Source organism: Zonotrichia leucophrys, chromosome 13 (genome assembly GCF_028769735.1).
Source record: "Zonotrichia leucophrys gambelii isolate GWCS_2022_RI chromosome 13, RI_Zleu_2.0, whole genome shotgun sequence".
Taxonomy (NCBI): domain Eukaryota; kingdom Metazoa; phylum Chordata; class Aves; order Passeriformes; family Passerellidae; genus Zonotrichia; species Zonotrichia leucophrys.
Genome location: NC_088183.1, coordinates 4,043,582 through 4,058,327, shown reverse-complemented (window position 1 = coordinate 4,058,327; position 14,746 = coordinate 4,043,582). Strand labels below are relative to the sequence as shown.

The 14,746-nt window shown below is 38.2% G+C and overlaps 1 protein-coding gene across 9 annotated transcripts in view; it reads right to left on the bottom strand.

Annotated features, from left to right (window-relative positions):
- EBF1 (EBF transcription factor 1) overlaps positions 1–14,746 on the bottom strand; it is a 266,089-nt gene that overhangs the window by 30,687 nt on the left and 220,656 nt on the right. The window lies entirely within an intron of this gene.

The following is a 14,746-nucleotide window of genomic DNA, read 5'->3' as shown; positions in this document are numbered from 1 at the left end:
CTTTAAAACTCAGATGTTAGTGAGACTTCAACATGTGCTTAGAATTTCCTAAGTGCTTTGGTGAACTGGAACAGTCAAGTATTCTCAAGCATCTCTAAACAACAGTACATCTTGACTCTCCCATGCCAATAGAGATGTGGAAATATTCCATAGCAATTTGTTCAAATTTTTTGAGTTAAATGGAAAAAAAATATCAATTTGAATGTGGATTTTTGTATTTTCAACCTTTTTTTCTTTGAGGAGAAAAAAAATTATGTTTATTTTCATTTTTGAGTCACTTTAAAGTCTTTCTTCTCTTGTCTTAGCTTATTAATAGCAAAAAAATTTATTTCTCACACAAAGTCTTACTAATTTATGAATATATATCTTTATGAGGGTCTTATTATGAACTCTTTTATGCAGCTAGAATGACGATTTTTGAACATTGCAAAAAGATTTAGCATTACACTCCATCTCCCAGCCCCAACATGGCATAACCTGTCCATATTTCCATGTTTTACATGAACATTTTTCCATACTTCTAAAGATTTTCATGTTATCATGAAACCAGTACCTAATCCCTGGCTTGTTTGTAATTAATTATGGCATTCCATAACAAGCCCACAAAACAATCTCTTTAAATTATTGTTACTTTCAAACCACATTTCTACAGCAGATTGTCCAGCGGACAAGCAAAGGGTCAAATTCCCATCTCCATAAGCTCATCCAGCAATGCAGGCTGAGGCAGAGGAAGGTGATGCTGAGGGATGCAGACCGACCCAACACGGTGAAACACCAACGTGGGGCTGATGGGACTGCCTGGAGAGGCACGGGGTCCATGGGCCAGCAGGACCTCAGCAATCCTCTCACACCAGAAAGGAACCTTCTGACCATACCCTGAAATGAGTCTTGCAGTATTATGGTAACTCTAGATTAGAAATCCTTCAGGATTTTACTTTCTGAGCTCATGACATCCCTCCAGTCTCCTTGTTTGTTTGAGGTTTTTCAGGTAGTTCCTTTCATCAGGAATATCTGAATGTGATCTTTTATTTCTATCCAGGAAGGATAGAAATATTTTATTTCTATCTATGGAAGGAGTGAGCATAAGGCTTTTCCCTTGCTTTGGCCCCTTTTGATTTTGGGATGGTTGGGCCTTTTTTCCTACATTTCCTTTCACACCCTGGCCCACACTGACCCCTCTGCTGTGTAGTTTTCCAGAAAATATCCCAGTTCCTTGGTTTGGAACCCCCTGGTTTCCTTACCTCTGAGTTTACTTATAAGGTTCCTTATTTTAAATCCTTTTTCAAATAAATTAATTGACTGCTATTTATATTTATTATCAAAAATAGCTGTTCTATGAGAATATGAAAAAAAACCCAACAAAACCCTACAGATCAAATTTAAATTTCTTTTGCAAATACGTTCAAAGATTTTAGTGTGGTTCTGCCAAATGTGTTTCTCCTCTAATTCAGTCTAGTTTATGGCCATTTTCCCTTTAGATCCTTTGGGAAAGTAGTTACTAAATTCTGCAATATTATAAATGGAGGCCAGTTCTGAAATCCCCCCAGAGTTAGCAGTCATTTTCTCATATCTTCCTACACGTTCAACACATTTGAAATCCACAGAGTATTTCCTCTGAATATTTTCTGAACTAAATGGCCGAAAAAAAAAATGTTAATTTTATGGTCCAATCTCAGAAGGCATCAAGCATACCGTGAGAGATAGTGAAAACTTTCAGTTTCAAACAGCTTCAGCTTTACTTTAGTGGTGGGGAGAGGCTGCACACACCAATCTGCAGGACTGGATCCTAAACTGCTATTGTTAAATACCACTCATTAGTCTATACCCCTTCAACCTTTCAATCTTACATAGAATTGAAAAAAAAAACAAAAAAAAAGGAAAAAAAAAGATCTTTAGCTGTCTGGACAGATTGGACAATTTCAGCCCTCCAGTCCTTGTTCATTTACAACCCAAATGTAATTAATCATCTCTCAATGAAACAGATCTGTTCACATATTTAACCCCACCCTCAGCATTACACCAGACCAGTTGTGTGTCAGAAGATGGAAAAACTCCAAAAAAAGGGAATATTCTCATCTCCAAGCCCTGCAGAAGAGCTGCTACAAGGTCAGACACATCCCCCTGCAAGGTTTTCCTCTGCCCCTGTACACATGGCTGGTGTCTGCTGCTGAAGTCCATCCACAATAAGGCATTTCCCACACCTTTAATTCAAATAACAGCTTTCTTTCCATGATTGGAAAAAAAAGAATCAATCAGAAATACAAACTCTCTATTTGTGTTCTTGACATCCGTACATTAAAAACAAGCTAACACATATGGTACTTAAAATGCATTCCCATTACCTTATATTTTAAAAGTACCATTGAAAGTACTACTAACTTTAAAAAACTGTACTAAATTCAAATAGGTCCCAAGGCTAATGGAAGCAATTTGTATACCAACCCAAACTGACTGGCCCACTTTTCAAAATACAGGTATGATAATCTTGTGGTTTTAAAAGGACATTTAAATTGAAAGACTGTGAATTTAGTACATAATTATACCAATAGAACCCTTTAACTTGTCAACTTGTAAATCTAAAAGGCTATCAATCATTTCTAAAGAGGAAATAAACCTTAAAATTCTTTGATTGACAGTGCTTATTTTTTATGTGGAAAAAAAAAAAAAAGGAGTAAAGTGGCCAGAAATCCATTTACAAAAGTACATTGTTTTACATAGGTGAGTAAAAAGCCAATAATTACACCTCCAAAAGACATATAAATCAAGGTAAGTACTTTTCCCTCACTTACATATTTTAAGTTGCAGTAAACTTCAGGTAACTTTTTATTAAAATACTTTTCCAAATGCATAGCTTATTGAAGCCATTAATAGAGTAGCATTTTCATTTAAGCTAATATAATCATTTTTGCAAATACAAGATTTAAGCCATTTTTCTCCTTCCAAACAATAAACTTTCAGCCTGTCTCTTGTGTGAATTAACTAAAATTACACCCAGGTGTACAAAATCTGTCTATCTATCCTAGTGTATGAGTTAAGGCACAATATTTATTATTCTTACCATTTTATGAATTACTTCTTAAACCCTTGAGGAAGAACTTTCTTTCAAATTAGACTCTAACAGAATAAGCCATGAAGCTCTTTATGCAGTAACGCTAAAGCCATAACTCATAAAATCTCAGGCTTTTAATCAAGAAAATGCACAATGTCTGTGGAAATAGGCATGTGCACATTATAGCCATCTTTTCAAAGTCCAGCTTATGTTTTCAACAAAAATGCTGCTCATGCCTCTGAGAAAAAATGTTTCCATCATAACCATAATTTTGAATTCTGCACAAATAATTTTAATAACCACATGCAGATAATCTACCATCTTTAAAAGTCTCTTTTTTTTAACTAGTCAGTGGAGGGCTTTTTTTAATATTTCACATAATGAATTCCTACTGTGTCAATAAAGCTTTGGTTGTTAATTGAATGACTGTCTGATGTATCTGAGAGAGGAATTTGTTTCTCTGGCCATGCTGCCAACTCCCAGCAGAATGATCGACACTTAATATCAGCAATTAAAAGGACCTGTTCAAATATCATATGGAATTCGTAGCTTGGGGTAGTGTAGAGAGCCCTTCACCAAGGAAAACTCATTCAGCAAATGCAGAGAGTAATTGAATTAGACACATTTTAACATTATTATTCAAAGAAAAATAAACACACACTACATAGCAGCATTATGGAAATATTTCAGAATGTAAAACATATCCAGTTAATTTGTTTCCCATGCATTCATGGTTTCATTTACTCCTTTTATTTTTCAGTCCTTGTTTCTTTTTCATTCTGTTTGACCCAAAACCAGTGAGAAAGAAGCACTTAGACCTATGAACTTCCCATATGCTTTTCCAGTGGAAAAGGCTGCAAGGACAGGGAAGGGACTCTGAGGGCTCAAATAACCCCCAAAAAAAGGCTGAAGGCTACAAAAAAATTGCCTCAGGCCCACAGGTCTGATCGTCCCTGTCTCAGAGGAGAAATCTGGTTTTGATTTTTTTTAAGTGAAGCACTCAGGGAAAGGGTGAATGTGGGAATTAAATATCCCACAGCGTCTGCTCCTGTGGAGCACCAGGGAGCCACCAAGCACTGGAATGGAAGAAGATGCTTCAGACTCTTCCCCTGTATCTTCACAAATTTATTTTGTAAATTTGGCTCTACAACAAAATTAGACAGCTGGTGACAGGTCCTGAATTGCAGTGCCAAAGAGGTGAGGCTTTGGGGTCTACACAGTTGTTTTGGGGTTTTTTCCTGTCCAATGAGAGAACTTGTCAGAATATAAATAGAAGGTAATTCTGTGGCCAAGATACAGAAAGTTTTGTGTCTCAACACCTCAAAGCCACAAAAGACTTCTGCTGCAAGCCCCTGACCCTAACAAAATAAAACACTGACTGCAGAAGATGGGAACAGGACAGGACAGACCATAATAGTGTAATTTCCAGGTACTAAAATGCCTTGCTAAGGCCCTGCAGGACAGCAGTGCTAGTGGATGGTGCTAGAAAGCAACATTTTGACACCAAACCCAACGACTCTCATGCACAGTGGCCTCTTTCTGCCTGCTCTACAAAGCCAGCAACAAAAACCCACTTCAAAACTCCATCCTCAAATCAGAAAAAGTCTGTTCAGCAAATCTCCCTGCAAAGACTTTTCCTTTGCTAATTAAAGCTCCTTAAATGAAAACATGCAAGCATTTGAGCTATTGGTTGTTGTTGTTGTGAATTTGTCTTGCTTTTTCTAAAGTTTTCTTTCCACTGACTTTCCCTGGAGTGTTTATTCCCACAAGAAGTGGAAAATGGAAGTGAGAGTCTGCACAGAAAGTCTGGGCTAGAAAGGCCCTTCCAGAATTTCCTCATTTTTCTGGTCTTTACTTAAACATGCTCCTGTGCATTGAATTTCCATTTCTAAAACTGAACTGTGACATCATGACATTTTTTTAAATTGGAAATAGAGATATCTGAAATGTAATTCCTACATTTTACTGCCACGTAATGCCCCAACAGACAACGAGGAAAATGCAGAGCTGAGTGAAATGACAAACCCAACACAGAGTTCTCCTGAGCTCCCCAGTGACTGCTCTTTACTTGAACTAAAGATGCAGCAGGCCAGTGTTGGAGGCAGCTCCTCCATGGTCATCAGTGTTATTACAGACATGATAGACAGTGTGATATTTTCTTCCTGAAAATAAATTTTTTCCAAGAACTTAGAACCAGAGGAGCAATTCCCTTCTCTGCAGCCAGCGGAGGTGCTGAAGGTGCAAGGAATGCATGTCTTGAGCCCCATATCTTTATGGAAGTTACAGAATGTGATTGTGAGATCTGTCTAGCAGGAATTATGTGTTGGTTTCTCCAAACACAACAACTTTGAAAGTTCACTCACAGCAACCTGCAATCTGGCTTGGAGGGGAAAAAAAGTCAAACAATTTGTGAGCTTCACAGTTTCTTCTTCCTCTGACTGCACTGACCTCTTGTCTAATGGGGAAGATTTGGCCTTAAGGGAGTCTGAAACAGAATCCAGTTTCAGGCACTGGAATTTAAACATCCCAATTTCACAACAGGCTGGTGGAATTCACTGGGGATGTGCCTACAGAGGGCCAGAAGGAAATTAAAGCATGTTGGTTACTTCGTCTGGCTGTCCAGGTTAATTGATGCAACTTTGGCAGTCATTATAAAAAGGGATAAACAGCATTTAAATGTGAATATTTTCCAGTTTTTCAGACAAATTCTGGAGGTGCATGTGAGCAGGCAGCAAAAAATTCATTGAAAAGGGCTGGTTCTCAATGGCTTATCCCCACACTGAAATAAATAAATATATGTGCACACATAAACACAAGCACAGAAATGCATCCAAGCCAAGATTTCCAATAATGGGTGTGTAAGATTAGTTATAAGATCTATATTTAGATCTACTTTAAAACATTTTAAAAATAAAGACACTGCATTTATTTTTAAGCTGTTGGCTCAGAAACAGATGCAGAGATGTACCACACAGAGCGTGGGAGATGCTGAACTGTCACCTCATGTAACCTTTTCTTTCATTCTGTATTCTGCATATTTTCAACGATTTTTCCTCTGCATGCACTTCTCAAATTCCACAGTGTAGGTGCAGACACCTTTAAAATTGTCCTAGGGATAATTTTGGATAACACACAGGTAGGGTTTTTTTTTCTTTTTTCACCCTTCACAAAGTCCTTTGGAGTAGACAGTATTGGAAACCATTTTTGAAACCTGTTTGTATGCAGAAATATCTCGTTTTGAATATTGCCTCTCTCACTTTTAACCTTGTTATTTCTCATCATGTCTTCAGATTATTAAAAAAAAAAAAAACAACTATTACCAGGGGATGCATAAATGAAAAAACTCAAGCTTTTTAGCCTAAATTTGGCTGTTTCTCAGAATTGTAGACTTCTGACTTGCAAGGTCCCAATGGTCAGAGAAAAAAAAAATTTTCAAGAGAGAAAATTGGAAAAACACCAGCACTCACATCCAAAATCTCTGGAAATGAGATTCACAGGGAAATACAAGTGGAGTTGAATCATAAAAATGAGATGAATTATGCCTAGCTGTAATGAATATTATAGGTGTGGTGCTCTTGGAAGGGTCTGACCTGCTGTGAGGTTTAATTTAGGTCTTTAATCCCTCTCCATAACTAATTTAAAATCCCTTGAGAAAACAATAGTTTCCACACACCTTTATTTCTAAATATTAGCTTTGACTTGTCTACATGAAATTGCAGTAAGGCTACTCACCCAAAAGCAAAAGGACCATTTTGGCTGCAGCCCAGATGATGCAGCAAATTGTTTAACATTGAAACAGTTGAGTTTGTTGTTTTCTAGTTTGTAACATTTAAATAGAAATGTATAATTTGAGAGCTTTAGGTAGTCTCTGATTTCAGCAGCAGATGCATCACCTGCTTCCATGACTGTTCAGGGTTTGGGGTTTCTTTTCTGCAAAAGTGTTGACAATAAATGTTATCAAGGGTAAAAAAAAAAATAAAAAAATCATCCCAGCCTGTCTGATAAACATGTTTCCCTGGCCTCACACCCCAGTGAGCACTGTGACACTATACTTTTATCATCTAGTGTGTGCTCAGAATGAGCTTAGAACAGCAATTGCCAGGAATAGGCAGGCGATAAACTGCATTGATTTAACACATCTTGTTTTCAATCATGCTCGGATTTTCTGAGCACGCATTTTTCCTGTACTTCAGCTTGTAGCTTTTATCTGACGAGCTGATCCCTTTTCACTGCAAAATGAAAAGGTCGCACAATAAGACACGGTTTACTGGAACTTGAGCATGCACCAGGGAAAGTATTTTAGATAAATACTGTCAGACATAGTGGAGCTGAATTTCAACAACACAATTGCTAAACAACAATACTTATTACTCTCTAGAACAAGCCTACAAGCAACTTATGGCTTACAGCAGGGGAGATCTCAGAGTTTGGCTCAGGAGTTAAAGAAACCTTATTAAAGGTTGTTTAAAGATGCAGCATTGTTTTTGCCTTACATGCACCTACCAGTCCTACCCCAGGAACAAACTAATACTCCTTCAATTCCTGTCCTAGCTAACTTATAAATTATGGAAAACCACACCAATGACTTTTCTTATTCTTTTGTCTTTTTTTTTTTTTTTTTGGCAGAAAGTTGATTGACTACATGCTTGATTTAATTTAATCAAATGGAGCACTAGGTGCTGGTAAAAAATAAAATTATCCAAATGTGAAAGCAATTTAACTGAAACTAATTCATTAACCAAGGTGAGTCACTGAGGAGGTCAGTAAATAAGCAAGGAGTAATATGGCATGAACCATTCACCAAGACCAAGGCACAGCAGGTTCAGAAGAATAATTCTAATTCATTTCTCTCCTCCCTCTGAATGATTGCAGCAATCCTGACCAATACAGGACTGGAAGAAAAATATCCTCACTTTTTTCTATCAGAAGGGGCAAAGAAAATTTCCAAGTTATTTTTTACTACACTGGTTATACTCAAAAAAAGATACCATCTATTTTTCATGGAAGATGCAATACAAAAGGAAGTCCCAAAACCAAGCTGCATCCCCACAAACCTCCTCCCCATTTCACAATTGGTGCGAAATATTTATGTTTTCATTGCTTCTCCTGAATATGCTTAGGTCCAGCACAAACTCATCCTAGATTTACTTTGTCCAAGATCCTGAACCACTTTAAAGCAGAACCATTCTGCCAAATTTTCTGAAACTACACTGACATTGGCTGAAGTTTAGCTAGTCTACTGCATATACACATCAGGTAACCAAGCCTCCAACTCTAGTCAGAACCATCCATCTTTTGGATATTCCACTCACACTGTGAGTCTTACAGAAAAAAATATCACAAATATTATTTAAGTTAGATTTTTGAATTATAATTTTAAATAGTCAAGTCACAAGCAAAGGGACAGAATGGAAGAAAAGCATGAAGTAAAATCTAACTGTGCATGCAATGCCACCTCTTATTTAGCTCTGTGAGCCTGACTGCAAGAGGACTCACATGAGCATCGATTTCTCCTTCTCACCTGGCAAGGTTTTTGGGTTGTTTTTTTGCTAGAGGAGTAAGTTGAAAATCCGTGCTGCATTTTAGGGTTATCTCATGCAGCACAGGCAGAATTCTGATAGGTCTACTCCATTAAGTGCTCATAATCCCAGGAATGAAAGTAACTCATTTCTTCCCAGGGTGCCTGTTAACTGAGAAACTCATCTTAATTGGATGCACAGCTCAGTTAAGCATCTCCACACCCGCAGACCATTAGCGCCCCATGGGCAGCTCTGCCAGGCCCTCCCTGCCTGGGGCTCAGCAAAGGAGGGGATGGGACGAGCAAACACCGTCAGGGGCTGGTGCTCCTGACAAAATGAGGGCTCTGGGCTGGACTGGCTTTGGCTAAATTATCAGCATTGGATCACCTTGCCAGTCAATTACAGAGGGATCAACAAATCCTGCAGCTCTGCCCCCAAACACGAGCTCAGCACCCCTGAACACGCCACAGAGAGATCACTGGGCTGGATCTGCAGCCTCACAGGCAGAGGGGAAGAGGAAGCAAAAATAATTGCTTAAATCCTCCCTTCTCATTCTGCCTCTCTTCCACCTTCCCAATTTACCTTCTAGAATACACTCAGTAAACCAGGGAAAGTGATTATGGAAATTAAAATATCTGAGATGCAACCATTTTCCTACAAAACTGATATCTCAAAAAGAAGCTGTAAAAGGCAAGGAAGTGAGGAACCAGCCTCAAACTCACTGTCCTGTTATTAATTTCTCTCAACATTTCATTTACAGCAGGAATGAATGACTCTCCAGTGGTCACTGCTGAGTTTGGGATAGACAGCAAAACATCTGAGCTGGTTGATGGCACCCCAGAGCAGTCACCACATCCCTGTGCTTGAACTGGATTATTTTTTCCAAAATGGGAAATATTAAAATTTCTCTAATTAACACAGAGGTGGAATGCACAAATTAAAGATTGTGAAATTACCAGTAAATAGAATGAAAGAGGTAAAGTTATGATAGATAATCAGATACCATCAAACAGGTTTATAATCATGCACTACTACTTACTTCCTAATTTTCTAGATATTATTGGCAGCCTATAGGAAAATTCAGATCTCAGCTCAGAAGTTATCAATAAAATAACTCCCAAGTAGCATAGTATTGCTATTTTCTCTTGTATGAAACAAATATCTGCTTTCAATCCAATTCAAAACAAAAGCAAACCTCCTGTAATGGATTACATTATTCTGCACAATTTTTTTCCTAGTAGATTTCATAAGAACTGTTGTCAAAAAAAATTGCCACCAAAATCTATGTGTATTGTATTAATATGCCTCAAAGTTCAATACCAACACAAACAGTATCATCAGGTGATAAAAACAAAGATACTGCAAGTGTGACATGAAAAAAGAGTATTCGAATGTTAAAATCTAATTTAGCAATTTGCAAATTGCTGCTCTAAAAGGAGGAATTTAGCATTAATCTTGCTGGAAGTGGCATATTTATCAGGAACTGATTTGCAGCTTTCCAGGCAGTAAGCAATGATATAAATACATTTCTGGGCCCATCAGCACTATGCAAGAGTGAGCTTAAACAGGCAAACTCAGGGAGGCCCTGGGTGTGTGAAGCTTTAAGCACCTGGCTGCCAGAGTTAATTAATGTGCACAGAGGATGCTCTGATGCTCCTGCTCCAAACCAGCTCCTGCACAACTTCCCCGGGGTATCTCTGCCTCCTGGGCAGCGTATCCCAGCTCCAGGGAAGCTTTTCCCTGCTCCCACGTGTCCCCTGTGCATGCCGAGCCCTGACTCTCTGTCAGGACACCTTCCTTCACCAAACAGGACACAGGAAAAGGGATGGGACTGCAGAAATGTCCAATATCATGGGTTTCAGAGAAATCACTTTGGTTTTGCACTGAAGGCCCTGTGTGGGTGCTGCACAGCCCATGTGTGCCCACGGACAGCTGAGTCCATCCCTGCAGAGCCTGGGCACAGCCAGGGGGGCTGACCACACCTTAGAGGTCTCTGAAGACAGGAGATCTCCACCAGTGGCGTTTTCTCACTGTTCTCACTTGATTTCCACATTCTGTGTGGTCTCTTCCCTGATCATGATACTCAGTGGTAAAACAGTAATTGAAAATAAACCTAAATTTTAGCTGATTGAGCAACAAATGGACATTGATAAGGTTCTGTGCATCCTGCTGGAGGAGATGGATCCTCACTCCCCCAAGCTGAAGCTCGGGAGACACAGCAATGATATTTAATTCTAGGACATGCAAACTGGCTGATGCTTTCTCTAAAAAGCAAAGGGAAATGCAATGTCACCTTTTTCTTCCAAACTTTTCTTGTTGCACAAAACAAAAGTGAAAGAGCAAAAGAAAAGGAAAAAACTCCCATGGGATTCACCTGCTCTACCTGTCATTTCCTTTTGTTCCCTTTCCTTCTGCAATTCCCCCCACACCAGCAACATAACACAGTTCCCTTCAAAAACTACTATTTCAGTACTTTATCACAAATATAAAGGAAAAACTGAAGTACTGAAACACAAATAAAAGGAAACTAAACACACCATCTCCTGGGCACATAGAACAAAACTAGAAAAAAATACTTTTTCTTAACATTAAAATATTCTGAAATTAAATAATTAGAAAGGGAGAGGTGGGACAAATGCAACTCTGGTTTAAAGTTTCTTATAATATGAAATCCCATAATATTCTATAGGCAGCATTCACCATCAGCTAAACTGACCCACTGAACTCTGGTGCAAGTGTCAGATGGCAGAATTTAGTTTCAAGTACTCTTTAAAAAGTACTCAGGGTTGACTTTTATGACATTCAACTACTAAGCATGCAAATCATTATTTATTATTTCTTAGGCTTTCAAATCTCACTGGATTAAAGAACACATTACATTATTTGGTCAGAATATTTTTCAGCTCTGTATTTTAATCAGATTATGGCTGTGGAGACCTTAAGTTTCAGGATATTTCCCCAGCAAAGAAGATGTATTTCCACCAGCAAGAATGAAGTCACTCTCTTTGTTGTGAACCTATTCAGTGTTTTATTTCCCCCTCAGTATAAGAGCTCTTTCCACATTATTTGACATCATACATTCCCTGTAATTTATAGCAGCCCTGAATTATTTCTCAGTTTCAGAGCTGGGGAACAAACAGCCACAAAGCCATAAAATTTAGGTACCTATGCCTATTTAAAAATCCCAGCAGGCACCTAAATGAACTTTCAGGACTCTAAATGCAATTAAAATTCTGACTTTAAGTAACAGGGTCAAAAAGGAAGCTTGAGACTCAGAAGAGGCTTTTCTGCCACTGCAAGAAAAGCTGCTGCTCTCCAGTGCTTGGACCTGCAGTTTGAACTGTCTGAGGCATCAGGATTGAGATCCTTCAATCAGTCAAGTTTTAGTGAACTAAATCTGTAAATAAGCACAAAGGACAAAATTTAAAATTTCTTTCTCTGTGCTGTGCTGAGCAGGGTAGAAGAGTTGGGCACAGTTTTTCAGTAGTAAAGTGCAGAGGAAAGGAGCTGTCAGTCAATGATAACCTCCTATTCCAAGCACATAGGGCTTTTCAACTTCAAAAGGCACTAATGAGTAAAAATTAGTATCTGCCCATCCTTGTACTAATGCCTTCAAGTAGAATTTATTCTATTTGAAGTTTTTTTAAAGTGTATTTGTATTCTTAATTTATTCCTAGTCATCCTGAAAGCTTTTGGAGACATGTAAGATCACCCCTAAAAAACTGACATTCAGTGACTGTCATTAATTTCCCATTTCATAACATGTTTCACAGAGGAAAAGCAGTATTTTCCAACCTGTGGTGTACAAAACTCCTGGACCCCAGAAGTCCTGCAACTGTTTCTTGGTGACCCATGAAAGGAAGCCAAGAGAGGTGCAAGTCTGTGGTCAGCTGGTTAAAGCCACTGCACAATTCATTGTCCAAAGGTCTGCATTTGTACTGGAAAATATTCAGGTGTCCACAACCCTAAAAATGTTGCAGAGGCTGCAATAGAAGGTTTGTTGGCACAAGCTCTCCTCCCACTGGAAGATTTGCTACATACATTGAGGCACCAGCTTGGAAGATTGTGGATATTTTCTGCTGAATGGGGCCCTTGGAGAGGAAATATTTGATTTACTGCAGAGTTCTCATTTCCCTGAATTGCAAATAAAGTGTAATTTGATTAAATGTAAATGAATCCTACAATACTTTTGGTGGCTTGTCTGAAACAATTGATTGTAATGGGCATCCATCATTTGGCTTGATTTTAATTCAGAGACAAAAAAGGCAAAATGAGAAAACTAAAGCAAGCACCACTAACATTCTAGAGCTGGAGCAGTCGAGATTCCTGGTGTTGGACTGTCATTCCCATTGTTCTCAGAGTAGAGGGGAAATGCAAAAGCAAAAGCTGAAGAATAATGGGAAACACATACATAGAAATAGATCTAGAGGAAAATTCAGCTTTTTCACAACGTGTTCTGTTAAATCAGCTTAAGGAGCACAATTTGTTAAATTTATTTTAACATCAATATTCTGAAATGAATGAGTAAGGAAAATGAATATTGCTCTGTGTTTCTCAGTTAGAAGAAAAGCTTTGTTTTTATAGATCACCCAAGTCCTTTTTCACCAAGATAATTTCCAAGTGCATAACACTAACTTCAGCAGTTCTTGTGGTTTGAAATAATAAGAGAAGTGAAATTACTGATACATACAAGCTTGATAAACTTTTGGTGTCACTTTCTTCAAATGTGGAACTACTCCAACCACAGAGATAATAATAGATGACCAGATTGTAACTGCTTTATTGCTTCTTTTTCCTCATAAATTTTAATTTTGGAAAGTTAAGTGAAAAATGTGGTTTCAATTTCCTACAAATTGCACACAATTGGGTTTTAACAAGAGCATAGAAAGATATGGTACGTTCTTTGGAGTGAATTAGGGAGAGGAGTTTGTGTCTTTGTCTTTCAGCATCATCAGAATAACAAAGTTCAAAATGTAATAAAGATGACTGCAAAAAAAAGCAACTGTACGATGTAGTAAGAAAAGCAAGGAGTAATTCTTTACCTAAATAAGCTCTGAGCAATTTAACACAAAAATACCTGCTTTAGCCTTCCTCTCCTCTGTTTTACCAGACGAGAGCTTAGAAGAACCCAGGCAGCAGACACGTGTTACAGGAAAGCCTCTAACAAGGAAACTCTGCGTACATAAAATCCTTTACCAGCAGTACCAAAACTGCCCAAATGCTGTGCAAAGCAGCCCTGCTCAGGCCATGTTAAAGAGGATAAATACTGGATAAATACTTCTGTGGAACTACCAAAACAAGAGCAGAAATGAAAGCCAAGAGGAGACAGAGATAATATTGATTTTGCCCAAGAAGCACATGGGGCTCAAACCAGTGTGTGGCTTTACCCACAGTACCTTCACCTACAACTACAGAACATTCATTAGGATCTTAAATCATACTAAAGGTGAGCAGATTCCCTTCAGCAGCAATGGTCCAAGAGAGGTTTTTGAGGTGGAAGATGGCCTGGAGGAGGTAAGGGCAGCACCAAGCAAATGTTGAGAGAGGATCCTGTCAGTGCTGCCAGCAGAGAAATGAAGGGGCTTCACTCAGGATGGACAGGGAGGTGACCCAAGGCAAACCAAACCTATTGGTCAGCACAGCTCTGAAATGTGGAGGGGTGGAGATTAAAATACAAGATTGAAAATCCCCTAAATGCCTGCAGTCAGGCAGTCAAAACTGTAAAGTCTATAGGTATTGTGAATCTTAGAATTATCCCATGAAAATATGCAGTGGTTGACAATTAGATTCCTAATTCAATCAAGCACTTAAGTAACCTAAAGACTTCCTTGACTTTCAAGTTGTTTGGCTGCTTCTATGTAAGGATACTCTTGAATCCTAAAGTATATCAATTGATTTACATCTTTTTAAACAAAAAAATACAGCAAAAATTATGTAGAAATGTATGTAAATACAAAGCCTTTATCAGTTTTCTTTAAAATGTTTAAAAATATTCAGAGCTTATAGAGAAAAATAAGTAGGAAATAAACAAAAGTGACACATTTTTAATGAGTTTCAGTGCAAAAAGGAATTTTCATTATCAAAGTGTATGTGAAAAAAATCAAATTCCCTAAGAAAAAAAAATCTGGCACTGTAACTAGCACTTCAGGGGGAAAAAACCCATCTTCCATAAAAATTC